The sequence below is a fragment of the Calliopsis andreniformis genome, chromosome 9, assembly GCF_051401765.1.
Source record: "Calliopsis andreniformis isolate RMS-2024a chromosome 9, iyCalAndr_principal, whole genome shotgun sequence".
Lineage (NCBI taxonomy): Eukaryota > Metazoa > Arthropoda > Insecta > Hymenoptera > Andrenidae > Calliopsis > Calliopsis andreniformis.
Window position 1 is genome coordinate 7,020,393 of NC_135070.1, and position 15,993 is coordinate 7,036,385.

The 15,993-nt window shown below is 39.6% G+C and overlaps 1 protein-coding gene across 3 annotated transcripts in view; it reads left to right on the top strand.

The window, feature by feature from the left end:
* Bru3 (CUGBP Elav-like family member bruno 3) overlaps positions 1–15,993 on the top strand; it is a 679,691-nt gene that overhangs the window by 568,603 nt on the left and 95,095 nt on the right. The window contains exon 1 of one of the 3 annotated variants that reach the window (XR_013002586.1): positions 3,218–3,407. The exons of the other annotated variants lie outside the window; for them this stretch is intronic. The gene's annotated coding sequence lies outside the window, so the exon portion shown is untranslated. Of the gene's footprint in view, positions 1–3,217; positions 3,408–15,993 lie in introns of those variants that run through there. 3 annotated transcript variants of the gene reach the window in all.

Genomic DNA, 15,993 nt, shown 5'->3' on the forward strand with positions numbered 1-15,993 from the left:
CTCGTCGAACGGAAGAAAGTGCGATTCCTTTTTCTCTCTGTTCTAGTTCTTTTTTTCCCCTTCGAACGCTTCTATCGATCCCTTCTTTCTCGAAGTACAGGGGAGGTATCACCAGAAAGGAAAGTAACGAATAAATGAGATGAATTAAGAGAGAGACTACTTGAGGCTAAAATCTGAAATGATTTGTATGATTTCGTGGTGAGAGCTTCTGATTCTTCTATGATTTTTTACTTTCTGATAGTGTTGGTAGTTCGAGTACATATAGACGTCGTATATCTATGGTTAGAGAGGGGGAAATGTATAGGATAGATTATACTACTTATGTGATGTACATTTGCATGGGGAGTTATACTGCTTTCTCTAGTCTGACTAAAACTGGTTCTATACTACTTACTCGACTCAGAGATAGAAATTGTAATAGACATCGTACACTTATGTTCAGAGAATATGAAGCATATATGATAAATTATACTACTTACTTGATGTGCATTTGCATATGAAGTTATATTACTTGCTTTGGTCTGACCAATACTGGTCCTATACTACTTACTCGACGCTCAGAGGTACATATTACTAAAAGTCGTATTACTTATAGAATATCCAACTATTTAAGAGGAACCAGAAAGAAACTAGATTAAAATTCCATATTTTAAAGCATAGCTCACTTTTTAAAAAACTTTTATTCCAGTATATTAAACAGTACAACACGGAATTAACCCTTACCTCTTATTTTCTCTCATACCATAAATTGTTCTACTTTTACAACTACGTCTTATTAAAAATTTGTAATACCCATTATGCTGTGTTTCACTTCTATGTAACAATTAACGTTACATTTTTTTATAAATGTCTAATAACAGTACATTTAGTTTAAATATGGTGGGCTCTGTTGTAAGCTTAGTTCTCCATCGTAGCGACTAATTAGAATGAAATAAAAATAAAAATAAATAACGATAATAATCTACCCCTGGCATTCAGTCCTTTTCCCAAGAAATTTCACAAAATACGTACTCTATAACCTAAAGGGTAACACATAAGCGAGGTGTGCTCGGTCAACCATACAGTCGCGAATCTTAAAACTGAAAAGCGTGTCGCGTACGTGACGAAGGTTCTCCAAGTTTGCCCGTGCGGCGAACGAAGCCCGGCTCCCTTCGGTAGAATGTGCCAATCTCGGTACTCCCATGGGCGTCGGCGTCGCGGCGCCTTTCATTTACGAGCGGAGGAAGCGCGCGCATCGGGCAATGTTGGACCCGCGCGGATGCAAGTGAGCATCGCCGCGGATACCTGGCCTCTCCTTTCCAACTGTTGGAACTGTTGCGAGAGAGAAGTATTATTATCCAGGGAAATCTGCCTGGCGTCCTCCCCCGAGAGGGCAGATCGGTCACGTTCGGATGGAGCTGCCCATGGAAGCGCGGAGAAAGTTTCTTAGCCTCGTGACTTCTCTTCGAGTTCTACGGCTGCGCTCCCACGCGTCTGAAGAAAAGCAAACTTCGTGGGCTGACCTTATATAAATCGCGAAAAAAAGCCACCCCATCCCTCCGCTGCTCCCTTCACGCGGCTTGGCAATCGGTATTCCTTCTGGCGGCCGGAAGTCGGGCAAAGTGAACGACCAGAATATCTTCCCGTTTCTGACGAAACTTTGCATTATGGCTGTTTAGGAAAAGCGTGAAGAGAGGAGTTCCTCTGGTACTCCGTTGAAAATGTTTTATAGTAGTTCAAGTAGAGAATGTAACATCGGGGGGATTATTTTAATATATCTCACGTGGATGATTAAGGGTGCGAACACCCTATTATCACGTCACGTGAACTCATGTTACAAACTATAGCAAGTTTCTTTTATGTTATTGCAAACCAGGTATAAAATAAGGGAAAAGTCTCGACTCACACTATGGAATCGTTACAGCATGTGACGTGTGCTCACTTGACGTATTATAGCAAATTTGTTTCATATTGTAGCAAAGTAGGTCTAAAACGAGGGAAAAGCTTCGACTCACACTATGGATTTGCTATAATATATAACGTGATTTCACGTTACATGAGAGTAATATGTTCACACCCTTTTGGAATAAGCCGAGGGTGCACCATAATTACAATAGGCAAATTTCATTTCCAGAATAAATATATCTGTGGTTGTAAGGTAAAACGACCTATGTCACATCTTCAAAAAATTTAAGCTGAGACCTTAATTGAGATCTAGAATATAGAATTTATACTTGCAAAAAGAAAAAAAGGCACTAAAAGAACTTTTTCCCTTGAAAATAAGGACTCAAAAGTCTATAAGATAATATTGTAGTTGGAAACTTTAGAAACAAATATCTTGAAAACAAAATCACGTAAGTTAAATCATTCTGTCTGATAGCCAGACATATGAACTTATTAATTCCACAATTTCTTAACTGATACTGTATAGGAAAAGTTAGTATCTCGGCATATAAGCTCTCATAAGCTCTTTCCATTTAAAATACTATACTGAAATATTATTAATCAAAAAGAATTGCTAGAATTTGAAACGAATGAAAGTACAATGTTTAGTGCAAGTAAATTCACTCATCATTCTCGCCAATTTTCTAAATCCTCTTGATTTCGCTGACAGCGAAGAAAGGAAGATGAAAGTCAGCGAGATTCGATCGACGCTGACCACACGACGAACCGTCATTCACAAAAGTCGTATGTAGTAGGATACTCTGTCTCTCTCTAACTCCTAGTCTTCCTATGCTCTCTCCTTCAGAAGTCTTCGGAGACGAAAGCTGTTTTTTTTCGCTGTCGCTGCAGCTTCCGAGGAGTAGAAAAACGCAGGGTCTGTTTTCTTCAAACCGAATCCATTTTCAGAGGGAGACAGAGCATGGACCTACGAAAGATGAAATGAGACAGACTATCACACTTCATCGAGACCTGTACCGTGTTTCGTCGACTCTGATTTCTTCTTATCGCTGCGGTTTTTCTCTGTCTGCCTTCGTGAAATCAAAGGAACGTTGGTGGTAAATGAATTGGTCTGGATTAGGTCCTCGCTGAGTCAATAATGTATTATAAAATTACAGTATCTACACAATATAACATCGTGATTTCATACCAGCAGCAAATTTATGAAAAAAGAAAAAATGTGAGAATTATTCCCAAAAGCGTGAAGAGCAATATTGAGTTTATGACTAGACGGTCTGTGTTCTTTTCAGTAATATCAATTTTGTAATCGTAGCGACACATATAAATATAGCAAGTGGTAGAGGTCAGTCAGTTGCCGATGAGCAGGCGGAGTGATCGTATCAATATACGTACATTGTGGACAGACACAAATAAGCAGCAGTGTAAACAATGTCGAAGTGTAGAAGTGTTTACCGTCTAATAAAGAGAAGTGTGTGTGTCGTATATCATGTGTGGCCATAATAATGAAAAAATTCATACTCGAAATGGTTAGTATTCTCTTATCTGTAAAAAGCTTTACTATAACAAATGAATGTTGAGCATACAAAAATTTGTGAGTACTGTCATGCAATCACTCAGAGTGTAATACTTTTATTAACTTTATTGCAAAATACTGTGCTGAAATATCCTACGAAATAATAATTATGAAACTAAATCACACATCCAATCCACGATTGAAAATTATTAGTTCAAACTATACAAATTTTTGAAGATCTAAGACCACGTATTGTTAACACGAATTTTTACCAGCATCAAATATCAATCATATATTCACATCGACTTCATTTATAAAAATCCCCACTGTACAGCTGAAATAATAATTATGAGAGAATGCATTAGAGAATATTTCCTGTCAGTATAGTGAGCGTGACGGTATATTGTGTAGCATTCGAAAATGATTAATCAAATTACCCGCGGCGGCAAGTAAAACCGGACACGAGCGCGACAGATACGTGACTTACAATAATTAATACAAACAATTGTCGTTATTATCGGCAGGACGCGTCCTTTCAGAGGAAATTCGCGCGACGACGTGAGCGGTATCGTCCAGCAATCGGAGCTCCATTTGTTTCGAAGCGAACACGTGTGCGATACCTAATAAAGTTCAGATATCACGTCGGCCGTATGAATTCTAAACTAGTTTCGTTGTGACATGGCAGCCTTGGATGCGCCGTCAATAGGAATGGAAAGTCAAAGCAAAAAAGGAATCGCGAGGGGAAAATAGGAAGAGAAATACCGGCGGAAGAACGAATTTTATTACGTATCAAATAGCGCCTGCCTTGCTTTTCATTCTTTTTTCCCCTCTTTCGTTTTTTTTTCCAAGCTCGTGAAATTTATTGGTTTCCTGTAAATATCGGAGACATGAAAATAGAGATCTCTCCTGTGTTGTAACGTAAATAAGGAAGTTTGATTACCTGGCTGTGTGTACCGTAATACATACGTGAGGGGAAAGAGATATAAATGGGAGGGAACTCTTGCTGATGTTGAAAAAGATGAAGGAACAACATAACTCGTAGCAGGTACAGAAACAGAAACCAAGCAATCAAGAATTAACGATAAGACCAAGAAAAATTACAAATCTTGAGTCTTAAAAAGAATTCACAACAAATTGCGCTTAATATAAAGTTGTTCCATGATCTAATATACCTCAGTAATACAGTCTCCATTTTATTAAACGAACTTCTCCACAACTGTGTTCACAGATCAATTTCTTTTCATAACAGATACAGCGTTAACTGTTATCAATTTCTCACGCACCCTTGTATTCATCCCCTCAAACCAATTTTTTTTTTACCCATCAAAAATAATAGATACTTCTACGGCGATAATGTTAAATGGCTCGTTGATTCTGATCGTCTGAATCGATCATAAAAAAGCATCTCACGTCTTCGTGAACACTCCGTGTAACCCAAACGCCTGCGTCGGTCATAAGATATGTGCTCCTGATGCTATATAAGCCGGGATCGGATTATGGACGGGATTCGATATTTCTCGCCTCCACGAGTTTGTGTTTTCTCCTAAAGCCTGGCACGTGAGCGCGTCTTAATTGCGCGTGTGCGGCCCCGTGTATTTAAGGGTGTAATATTAAGGACGAACGTGACTATTGACCACAGTTCGTCGCCGTCCCCTTTCTGGATCTAGAAACACCGTTATCCCCCTACAAGACGTTACGTCATCAACCGCAAACACGTAGCTGGCGAACGCGTACGAATAAGCTTCCGTCCTTATTTGCATTCGTCTTGTCCCTCAGTCCAGGAATTTCGAGGCGTCTTCAAAATTGGCTATCAAGCGAATAGTTTTTGCGGCATTCAACTAATTTCGAGTTTAATGCGTCTCTATATTACTCAACGAGATAAAAATTTGATAATAACTTGGGGTAATGAGGTAGACATATTGAAATGGTTTGACATTGAAGTGAATGAAATTTTGAAATTTATTTTTAAGCGTTTGGCATATTTTCCGTGGAAGTTATAGAATTTTATGGCATCCTGATTTGTATGATTTCTCGCGACTTTTATTACGGTACGTTGTTTCAATTAATTGTTATATTTTCTTTGTTTCTTTTTCTAAGATATTTGAATAGCAGTAACTTTCACTCAATCATCGTTCTATGTGTAATAGACACTGGATGTTATTGAAAATCGTCGTTAAATCCGCTCGATATACTTAGTCCGTTTTATTAAGCTAGTTGTCATTCAGTTCGTTTGGCTGTTTAATTAATACAGGCGTGCAGAGTTAAATATAAGCGTTCGTGCGTAAGCATCGATTCTCGCGTACGCGTAGCACAGTAGGAACGTGGAGAGAAGTGCATAGTGGATGCAAGGTTTACTAATAAAATCGGAATTTACGATCACGCGTCACGCACCGCGTTATCTAGTTTTCCAAACCACTACGGCACAAAATGATGCGTCCTCGGTATTATGTTCATATTAAACGTAACGTGAAAGTGTGATAATTGTTTTCAAGTGACAACAGCGGCTACACTCGAATAATGGTTTTGAATATCGATGGCCCCTGTCCACCGCCATCAACGCGAACATAAACGTTCGCACCTGCTTGCGCGAGATAGCCGCCACGTAAATACGTGTTTTTCCGTGTTTATTAAACTGAGTGTTTGCCGGACTATTAACATGCGTGCGAAGGTTTATCTCCTTCACCATTGGTTTTCGATGTCTGTTGTTGGTGATCGAATATGCACTTGATAAAAATTTTAACTGAAGACTATATACATATGGAGTTTTTAATATTATTCTGTTTAAAAATTAGTTAAAGTCTACAGTATTAGATTCTGAGGAGTCTTATTTGATGAACTGTGTCTTTACGTTATGTAGTAAGGGCAGGGTTGGATACTAGGAGCTAGCTTTAAAGTGATGCATACGTTGAAAAAAAAGAACAGAAAATCCACATTTTGTATTCTGAACATCCTTAAACAGAAGGAATGGTAGCAAATGCATCAGGTCCACTATAAAGTGATTTAAAAAACAAAATTTATCCACTGATAAAGATTAGTATCCCTATTTCATAAATAATTTACCAAGAACCTAATTTTTACACACGTCACGTTTGGACCATCCTTCCAAAAATCAAGATATACCTCCTTAGCAAAGTTATTTCGACGAGAGGAGGATATCCCAAGTACAGAAGTAAATTTCTCAGGGACCCTAAAAAGAGTACCTGTCCTCCCTCCGAGAAGAATAACTCCCGAGAGGGAGGATGAGAGGCGGAGAGACGGAGAAAGGGATGAGGAAAGGGAAGATTGCAATCCTCGACAGTGTTATCATAACTAACGATTTCATCTACATAATTATCCGACAAAAATGCGTTACTTAACCGTCCAGGGCGTCCTGTACCGATGGCACAGCCGGAACTGTAGGATTCTAGAACACCGTGGAACCAGTCCGAGCCCAGGACGAGCCTGTCTCCTCGGAAATGAAACCAATTACTTGGTGACCTCCCAGCCCAGTACATTTCTGCAAGCAACAGGAAGAGAAGTGTAAAACGAGACAGAAACTTGGGAAGGAAAAAGAGCGATAGATCGAGAGAGAGGCGGAGCTACAAAGACGAGGACAGACGAGGGCAGAGGAGGAGAATAAGGGAAGGGTGTCAGAGAAATACAGGGTGTTAGCAAAAATGTGGGACATTTCCTCAGGATCGGTTGTAGACGTCGAAATAATGAAAACTGTAAGTGTTTCGTATGTCTGACATCTTTTAGTTTTTTCGTAGAATATTAGAATAGCATTTTCTAGAATATTGGCATGTATTGATGTCGATAGATCGAATATTCTGTACTATGCATATGTACAAGTTGCACAAATTTCTTTATTTTCTTTAGTTTTATTACTTTGGAATTTGTGAAATAGGTCAGTTATTGATGCCAGGGATGAAATAGACATATCAATTTTTCGAATACCAAAGAAGGGTCACTCGATGCAGATGACTTCAAGTTTTCAAATTTTCAAATTCTCAAATTTACAACTCTTTAAATATTCAAATGTTCCAACTGTCAACTCTTTAAATTTTCGAATATTTAAAAATTTAAAGTCTTACAAATTTTTAAATCCTTGAGTTTCGAGTTTTTCAAGCTTTCAAATCCATGAATTTCAAATTTTTCAAATTTTCAGATTCTCAAGTTCTGAACTGTTCAAATTTTCCAATATTCAAATTTTTATTTTACAAACCTTCAAAGCTTTTCAACATATTTCTCTTGGTTTTCTGAATTCCAATTTTTGAAATTTGAAGAGACGAACTAACTCATGGATCGTATAGCACTCTCTAATTGTCAGTTCTACAAACAATGATTGCCAATTTCAGACGTAACATTTTACATAACACACAGTGATGCATAAGTAAGAAACGTAGGATGTGCGCTTAAATAAACTTTGTTCTAGTGTTTTATTGTCTGTATTCTATCTGACATAATTCCCTCTGAAGCGAACGTATAATCGCGATTGGTAGACGCGAAAAGCGCAATAGTCGATTAAGGTGACAATTATCGATAATTACTATCTGGCGCTGCTCTCCTCGGATCAACGAGGACGAGTGTGAACACACGACCGATTGTCGACCGAGAAATTCGACAGAAACGTTGTGCATAGGCGGGGTAACGCAAATACGATGAATTAATAATTAGATCGAGCGGTTTGTAAATTTGACGAAGATTAAACCACTTTGGCTGAGTCAATAGTTACAATTACGCTTATATTTGCTCCCGCGACACAAGACGACCGTTGCATCATGTAACTCCGAGTATGTGTATTATAACTGTTTGCCAAATACGCTGTGGTGGGAATAATGGCGTAACCCAAAAATGGTTAATTCTATGGGGGAATATAAACTGGAAATGTGAGGATAATATTGCCGAGTACGCAATTTCATTTTTGAAACAGACTTTTAGAAACTCCTTTCTATTGGTATTAAAAACTAGAGTAAGATAATGACAAATATTTTGAACAGTTAAAAATTCAAAGAGTTAAAATATCCCTAATTTCATCCCCTTGAAGCCTTGTAGCTTGTATTTAAACCATTCTCTTTAACACATCGATTGCCGTGCACTCCCACGCTCAGATGACAATTTCATTAAAACAGCTCCGAATAATATCGCTTTATACAGCCATGAATTAAATTAACAAGAATTCCTAATGGGATCAATTAAAACAAACAAAGAGCCGTGAAATTAATGAAATAATTAATTAAAGGCTTTATTCGAAATTAGAGCACCCGTACATCTGCCAGGGATTCTAGCGAGCGTAGCATCGCAGTCAATTTGTTAAAAAATAAAAAGGAAAAGAGCAGGACCGACGTAAATTGAAGTATCAGTTTGAAATGTCTCGGGTTCTCTATCCGTCTCTATTGTATATCACCGAGTGCAGGCGTTCTAATGGAATAAAAGAGAGGAAGGAAGACAAAAACATCCTGGACACTGAACCCGGATAATTGACCCTCTTCCATTCTCTTCCGAGTCTTGCAGCGTTGATACAGTCAACGCTCGAACGTTTCGGATCGATATTATCCGGCAGTTCCGGGTGAAGGTTGGTGGAAGGTCGAGGTTCTCCCCCATGCGAATCGTGCTCGTTTCCATCCCCATTTGCGTGGCCCCATATTCCTCGCCCCTGGCAGTGGAAATGGGAAACCTTCGAAATATCTGGGCTCGAGTATCTTCCCTCGGTGTCGAACAGCCCACCACGAGGGAAAGAGAGAGAAAGATGGCGAGAGGCAAGGGCGAAAGAATGACAGAGACGCGATAACTTTTCCCAAAAACAGTTTCACAGGAGGCGTACGATTCCGAAAAACGACTAGTGCCCGAGGGAGGGGGTGAAGGTTAAAGAAGGGGGCGAAAAGAAATCGACCTGCCTACCGAGATTATTAGAGTCGTTATTTTTCTGGAAAATGTCCTATCCCCCTCTCACTCTCTTGCTCTCCCACTCTCTCTAGAGGTTGCCTTCATCCCCTCTCCCCTTTCTCGAGTAATAGCTGCTGCCTATGCTGTTCCTTCAGATGAAAGGAAAAGGGGAAACTTATGCAACGCAACGTCTCCGCCAAATTACGCGAGCTCCTTTGACTCCCTCGTTGCTGGGTTCCCTTGTTCCCAATTTTACAGACAGAAGTTTTACTAATATTTCTCGAGTGCCTTCAAACAGGGGATGTCGGTAGCGTCGGTAGTAATTGGTGAATTATGCATCGTGTGTTGTCGGTACAGTTCTCAAATCTTTTCTGGAAGACTGTATTTTCGTTTCGAGATTCAGAAGCACTTTACTGAAGTCTTGGACTAAAGAGAGGTAACTAAGGAAATTACAACAGTTGTTAGCTTTCAGTTACCATACTTTCTAGTATTCTTGTTTAAATAATACTATTCTTATTTACTAGTAGATTCAATAATTTTCTTGTTCTTTAGCTCCAAAGAAGCTTAATTAGGATTATCATTTAATGCGGAAATCTATACTTTGGCAAATTGTTCCACTGACACATCTTTCGACAATCCCCGATCGAACTGTGGTCATTGTAAGGGATAAGACGAAGACGCACGTAAAAACAAGAGGGCGAGAGGAGGCGAAGGAATATGATGAAGCGAAGAGAATAACACGGAGTAGAATGGATGACATCGGAGATGTGCGAATGGCTATAGAAGAGATCGGAGTAGAGAGAGAGAGTGAGAAAAGAAGCAGAGGAAAAAGTGTGCCTGTTCGCAAGCGATAAGCCAGTCCATAGAACTGTCTTCTCTGCCTTCTGTCGCCCTCAACTGCCTTCGGCTTTTTCCATGTAGGTTGGAAACCTTCGGGATCACCTCTCGTCGAATACTTTACGATTCTCAATGCGGTAACTGCCTGTCCCAGATTCTCTGCTGCAATCCCAAACGATCCAACGGGACTTTAATATGAATTACCTTTCGATACCGATGTATCCCCGTGGGGTGGTCCCGTCGATACTTTGGATTATCTGTCTACGACTCTGGTGACGCCTGTACGACGTCGCGGCATTGAAAACCGTCTAGCTTTGCGAGATTAGATCGGTGGAAACACCCTCGGTGAGTCTTTGGTGAAAGTTGTTACAGTTGTTGCTTATTTATGGAAGGTTACAGTGGCCCCTTATGTGACAATCGTGAAATATAATCAATTCCTGAATTTGTTAATTTACTCCTACTGAATCTAATTTACTTTCTAATATTTTATATTGTTTATCTTCTTGTACATAGCTTAAGATGATCTTGGAATCTTGAATTTCCGAAATCTGGCTTTCGTTTTTATTTCGCTAATCAGAATTAATGAGTGTTGAAGTGTGGTAAGATAATAAATAAAAATTTGTGAACTTCAAACACTTGAAGGTAACTTAGAAAAAGTTGACTTCATTGAAATACAAGAATAGTGGAAAAACCACTTCTAATAAGAAACTACACGCGCCAGTCGGGTCGATCGAATCCACAAACTTCAAAGCATAGAGCACCTGTTATAAATTTCCCTTAATAGAAATCGAAAGCTGCAAAACTTTCCCGCAGTTTTACGTCCACATTCATCGTCCATTCCGCTGTACTCGAATTTCCACTTACGCCATCGAGTACAGTTTAATATCGCCAAATAATAACTGCTGCAATGACTTTCGGAAGTCGTACATCAATGTTCCATTTCGTAGGCTATTGAAGACTAAACTGGGGCGTAAGGAAAACGCGAACTCCCCCAACGGATTTCGCGGGAACAGTAGTTGTCGCTGCTTTAGTCAGATTAGAAATGGTAACTAAGCTGTTAAATTGCTGGATAAACGGGGGTCGAGAGACGGCTAATTTGGAAAGTCACGATGCGCTCTGAGAACTTGTTGCTCGAGCCGATTGTGCAGTGTAGCCTGAAACCGCCACGTGAATTTTTCTTATCAGCTCCCGTGGATCAAGTTTCGCGACAGAGATTTCGTAGGGTTTTAGGTCGATTTAGAAACGATGTAGAGAATCAGGAAACGATTTCTCGCGGAATAAGAAATCTTTTCCCCGAGGAGAACTTCCCAGGATTCCCTTCGTTTATGGGTACACCGTTCAATGATCGAAGCGCACACCTTCTCACGTGCTCTCTTGCCGGAATATCCTTTAAGCACCATCGATATTTATGGAGCTATCTACATATTGCCAAACATATTGAGTTCCGGCAAATGGCCGTAGGCACGTGCGAAACTCCTGAATATTCAAAGAGGTAATGAAGCAAAGTTCGTTTGTGTTAACTGGACATACTGATACACCTTCAGGTCATCAAGCACTGCCTTATTAACTGGTTGCATATCGAGTAACCACAAAATTATGGTTCTTGCTCCTTACTGATACTGATGGCGTTAGAGAATTTTTTCGCCTCGAAAGTGATGAAAATTCTATATCTAATTTATTACTGTCTCCTGTGAATGAAGAATAATACAGTATAAGTTAAATTATATTTGTGAACGAGATTGAAGAAATAAACTCTTGCTTTTCACGTGATTTTAGGAGAAAAAGTAAATGAATGCTACAGTTGGAAGTTTCGTGTTTAAGAAATGTGCATTTATCTCGGAAAAAGCATTCTTAACATTGTAATCTTAAACGTGCGCACATAATGTCGCGAGACAAAAACACAGTGAGACGTACATATTTTGCAAACGGAAACTTTATCACGTCTGTCCTTTCTGCGTTCATACGTACACGCAATAATTGTCGGCGAGTGGCGGCAAGTAAAAAGTGCACGAGGGTGTAATTTGAAATTACGGTTAATGCGTACACGGACTTCGTAATGTACACTTAACGCTGCGCTGAAAAAACAGAGACGGCAAGGAGGAGCGCGGTTGATAAAGGAACAGAAGAAAAAAAACGAAAGGAGTGGAATAATGAGAGTGAGAAGTGACAAGAAAGAACAGGAAAACTTGCGCTTTAAGAGTCTCAGTGTTTTCTCTGTCTCGATGACAAATATGAGATATGTTTAAAAGCAAGATTAATCAAACGTTGAACTACAAAAAAATGGTTTCTTAAATTCTTTTTAAATTTAAAAGAAAGGTTTGAACTTATTAATGATTAAATTTTAATGTTGTACATAATGTAGTTTCTGTTCACTTATTAGAAGAATTAACTTAAATATTTGAAGATACTTCAAACATGAAATTACGTACACCATTTTTCTCACAAATATTTTCCAAGTACATTTTTTTCGTAATTAGTCGAGGAAACGCCTGAGCGTTTTAAGAATGTTCACATTTGTAAAATGGAAGTAAGAGAAAACAACGAAGAAGTCTATGAGTTATAAAATGTTGGCTGTGTAATTTTGTTCGTACAACAATGAGGATGCTAGATGAAATTTTGAAAAAGTTGCGAGTTCTGGAGAAGGAAACATCTCTGGGCATCTATCTTGGACCTTCCTCGTGCGAGATATCGGAGGGGTCTCTTTGAGTCGTTACGGGCTGCCACACTGGCTCACTCAAAGGTCAACGGCACCCGGAGGAGCTCTCGCAATTCGTCGGTCATCTACCAGCGAGTTATAGGGCTGCCTGTTGGCTGTTGTTTTCGCAATTCACCTTTAATATGTCTCCGGGTGCTGCTATTATCTTCCGTCGCCGTGTGCAAGTTGTACTTGCTAGCCACTATAGCATATAAACGTCCTAGGTAAGCTCTCTCTCGGTACAGAGGCAAACTTACGCGACGCTATAAATTGCCAGCCATATATTTGCATTTAACTCTTTATTAGGAGAGTGAAGAGTGGTGACAATTTCGCGTCTTTGTATTATCTACTTTTTAAGATAACATAATTGGGCAAATTTCTTCATTTGTAAGTTTCCAAAATTAAATATTTTTAAGTTTCTGAACTTTTATATTTTAAAGTTTTCAAATGTTCAAACGTTCAAATACTCAGATTTTCGTAATACTATTGAACTACTTTCCCAATTTTCAGGTTTTGAAAATTTCAAATTTTCGAGTTCTCAAACTTCCAGATTTTTAAATTTTCAAATGTGCAAGCGTTCGAATATTCAGCTTTTCAAATGTTTACTTCTCGAAATCTTCAAATTTCCAAATTTAAATCTTGAAATTTTCCAAGAATATGAACAGCTTTCATAATCAATATCTCCCAAATTATTATTCATACGGCCTAAAAGTAGGTAATCGACATATTCGACTTAACGAGTTCAACAAACCGACAAAGATTCCTCAAAAATTAATCCTTACACTCGTGGAACTCTCATTAAACTTAATTTACAAAAACTCTCAGTCAAAATGAATTCTCTTCCATTGAACATAAAAAATTCATAGGAATCTATACAGTCAGCCTGTCAATTCACATGCATAACTATTTCATCCAATTTCCAAGTACGAGCCACAGCATACCATCTACTTCAGCATGCCCCCGAAACCGCAGAAACAGCAGGCAGCGTCAGTGTCTGCGTCGGTCCACTCCTTCAAACGTCAAAATTTCTTAGTTGGAAATTACGCTTTGATTCTGCTTTTGAATCGGGTTCGCTGAAAGGCCCTCCCTTTGACGGAAAGTTTAACCGTTCGGCGACCGGGGTAGCGGGCCGTCAACGTCGTACGTCTCGGTCAAGCTCTTTCGAGGAACTTTGCGTGGGCGACCCCGACGTAACCGCGTGGCTCGAAGACAGCCTGTCCCGCTCGACCTTTCTATTGGACTGGTCTCTATCCCACCGCAATCCTGGTCAGAGCTCGATCTGTTCCCGAGGTGGATATCGGTCGGGAGCGGGCAAATCGATACATTACGGCACGCAGTTCGCGCGGCGCGCCGCGGAAAAGTGGATTTCGATAACCTCTAGGAACGCTCTATTGCGTTTTTATTTAGTTTCACGGATATTAAGCGGGAACCTGATTACCACAGCGCGACGCGCCCTGCCTGGATGGAACAGCAAAGTGACTGGGATGAAAAAAGCAGGGGTGGGAGAAAAGGATGCGAGCGAAGGTAGGGTCGCGCGAGGCCGCCTATGAAAACAGAGGGCAGGAAGGGAACCGAATTAAGCGTCTTGCTTCGAGAAGTATTGAACGGCAATTAGCCCACGACCCTCCGACCTTTCGACTGCTTCGCCGAACCGCGATTTCTGTAATTAGTAGCGCGGGTTAGGCGAACGCGATTAATAACGCGACGTATTAATTCAGTACGAAATTGATCTCTGCTAGAGCTCGCCACGATTGTGCTTTGGAAAATTTATGACCACCGAGGTTCATCTTTGATGTGTGGATCATTAATGCTTTGATAGCAGCGATAATCGATGTTCGAGGAATCGTTTCAATGGAAACGGTTCAGTCGCTGGCGAGTAGAATCTCTGGATGTTTGGAATAGAGAAGTGGCAGTGTCTGACGTTAGAGGTGGAATCGCTGTTTTGTGAAGAATTGTCGAAGTGTTTTACAGGTCTCCGTGAACTTGCTATTATATTAAAAATTCTATTTTAATTGTAACTTGTTTCCCTTGTGAGTGCTCATACCCAATGAACTTTGATAATTATGACAAATGCTTCTGATCACCCATTCACGTGATCACAAATTAAAAATAAATTCTTCTAACGATCAGATACCGCGAGGCAGTCCATCGTCTTCTACAAAAGATAAACGTACTATTGAACAAAGGAAAGTTTATTATGCAAGCAAGATGAAATTTGACGATATTCAAAGTAACCATGACTAACGACGCAAAGAAAGACGGGGACGGTAAATTCCTTTTGGAAATTCTCATGAGTGTTATCGTGGTTGAATAATGGACGCCATAACGATCGGTGATAGTTATCAGAGTGTAAGCAAAGAAATGCGCGAGTGGTTGTTGGATGTTAATACGAGGTCGTAGACCGTGCAGGCGACGACAAGGAGAGGGAAAAGGGGTGCAGGTGTAACCATAGAAAAAGACGCGACTAAGGGAGGTCAGGTAAGATATAAGAAGACGCGCGTAGTAGGAGGTACGTTGGAAAAAGTGGAGTAAATATTACATAAGAATGTGCTTCTCCCTTTTCTCTTTGGGACTACAGACCCCGCGGATGTTCCCCAGTCGATATTTGCTACCCTCAATATCTACCACCCTCGGCTCTTATATCCTTCGCACTTCTTTATATTCTCTCCTCCACAGGCCTATCATAAGGTCCATTATCCCACTCTCTTTGTCTCTGTAGCGAGGGAAGCATGCTACTTCCCCTGCGACTTTGACGTGCTTTTGCTGGATGGTATTACAGAGACCTTTATTACTACCTGTAAAATATTGCACGTAAATGCACAATAATTCTGAAGATATAAAATATCTGTGCTTTATACTTCAGTGGCGTAGTACCTACAACAAAATTTTGAGAGTTTTTAATTCTAATACTTCATAATCGATTAATTAAAAGAGGAAAAATTTCATTTGGAATAAAATATCATTCCAGACTCGAAACTCTACAAATTGCAACATTAGAGACTAATACTAAGAGAGAATTCCAAATTTTGGGTCAAGAATGGAAAGAATTTCTTTGACTTTGTTCCATAGAGAAAAGAAGTGGAAGAGATGTAAATACATTATTTTATCATTTTTAAGTTATATTGGAGCTCTATATGTTAACACTATTTTAAATAATTAGCAATAAATGGTATTCGATAAGTTTCTCTTAAAATCTAACACA